General features: G+C 40.2%; 1 pseudogene; it reads right to left on the bottom strand.

Moving 5' to 3' along the window:
- Nucleotides 1–301: 301 nt before the first annotated feature.
- Nucleotides 302–398, bottom strand: LOC130018129 (uncharacterized; annotated as a pseudogene).
- Nucleotides 399–2,082: the final 1,684 nt, after the last annotated feature.

The raw sequence follows: 2,082 nt of genomic DNA, 5'->3' as shown, positions 1-2,082 counted from the left end.
TGATACTAGTATGGCCACTCCAGCTTTGCGGAGGTGATATTTTCTTGAAAACTTGTTTCCCAGCCTTTTACTTTTAGTCCATGGGTGCTTTGATTGTTCAGACATGTTTCTTGCAGGCAGCAGAATGTTGGGTTCAATTTTCTAATTCATCTTCCTATTCTGTGCCTCTGAATTGGCACATTTCATCCATTGACATTGAGAGAGATTGTTGTTTTGGGGATTTGTGCTCTCTTTATGTATAATTTTTGTACTTGTGGGGATTGTCTTAGCTTAAAGTATACTTGTTAATTCTTCTTGCAACAAAAATATGGAATGCTTTACAAGTTTGCATGTTATCTCTGTGCAAGGACCATGCTCATCATTGTATCATTTAAATTTTAGTATATGTGTTACCAAACCTAGTAGGAGTAAATTTTTCCATATTTTTCGCTTCTTATTACTTTGAGTGTTGTCCTTCCTCACTCCTATGGCAGACAATGATTCCTAATCAAGGAATGTATTTCAAAGCAGCATGAATAATAAATAGATTTAGAATTTTAATGTCCCAGAAATAAAAATATGGTTTTTACTATATTATCGTTTACCATACCCTAGGCATCAGTTTTACAAAATAATTCTTTTGGAAGATGGTATATGACTTTGTTTAATGTTGTTCCCTGAATCCTTCATTAAGGACATTAAAATAGAGCCTTTTGCTGTTCTCACCTCAGTCCTGTGTACACCTCCAGGAAAAGGTGAATGGTGTTGTCTGCACTTTGAGCACCTTGAATGTATGTAGGATTTTTCTCCTGAAGGATGAGGTGAGGATCATATTGATGATTTCATTCCACCTTATTACAAGTTCAACTTGAACGGAAGGTGAGACTCATGAGACTCCTATAAAGGACAGAACAAAGGGTCTCAGTGAAGTTTAATGGCCAACTCATATTAACAACATAGATGACTCAAAGTAACCTGTGTGCATCTTTGTGTGTAGTGAGTTTCATATCTACTGATAGTGATTGTCAGTCATGACACATGGGCCAAACAGACCTGTAATTAAAAATCTAGTTCTCTGAGCAGAGTGGGGTCTCTGAGGTGATTGAACAAGTGTGTAGTAATTTATTGCTAAGCACATAAGTATATTGAATGATGTGTACTTTTCAATCTAAAATTAATTCCAAATATGTCTAAAACGACAGTGTCCTGACCTCGCACCTGGCTTTCGTCACCGAGGCCCCTTGGAGGTGCCGGGGGTGAGTTTCCCTCACCGCCCTGATTAGAGCCCCGGCAGCTGAAGACCTCTGCAACCAGCCATAGCTACGCTTAAGACCACCCTTCCCAAGCTTGAAGGAGCCTCTTGCATGAAGGAACTGGAAGAGGAACCCAGATGTGCGGGACCGGGGGATGAGAACTCCATGGCTGCTCAGATCAAGACTGTGCCCCCTCCTTCCAAATCCCCCATCTTCTAATAATTAAGTGCTACAACCACGAACTGCTCCTGGATCCATGTAATGCCATCAATGGCCAACATCCAGAGAATGGATCTTATTTAGAAGACAGCAACTCTGATAGTCCAGTTCTCACTCTCAGAGAACCTGGTAGGCTTCTGTGAGTATTTTGCCCGCATGGCGGAGTCTTTGTTTCTGGTCACTGTTTCTTTTGAGGTACAGAAGCTGCTTAATTTAAGATAGTTCCCTTTGTTTATCTCTGTTTCCAGTTGCTTGGCAAGTGGCGTGTTATATTTGAAGATACCTTTAGCTTCAATGTTGTGGAGGGATTTGCCGACCTTGTCATCAATGAGCCTGAGGGATTCTGGTCTGATGTTGAGGCCTTTGAAACATTTTTATCTGACTTTTGTGTATGGTGTTAGGTAGAGGTCTGAGCCATTTTTTTTTTTGCATGTATCTGTCAAGTTTTTTCTGCACCGTTTGTTCAGAAGGACTCTCTTGATCCACTTCACATTTCTTGCTCCCTTATCAAAGATTAGATGATTATATATTTGAGGGTGTGTGTCAGTATATTCAATCCTTTTCCATTGGTCTGCAGCTCTGCCTTTGTTCCAGTACCATGCTGTTCTCATTATTATCGTTTGTAGTAGAA

Source organism: Sorex fumeus, unplaced genomic scaffold (genome assembly GCF_029834395.1).
Source record: "Sorex fumeus unplaced genomic scaffold, SorFum_2.1 ptg000237l, whole genome shotgun sequence".
Classification (NCBI taxonomy): Eukaryota; Metazoa; Chordata; class Mammalia; order Eulipotyphla; family Soricidae; genus Sorex; species Sorex fumeus.
Note: the sequence above shows the minus strand (reverse complement) of the source record. Positions and strands in the feature narration are given on the sequence as shown.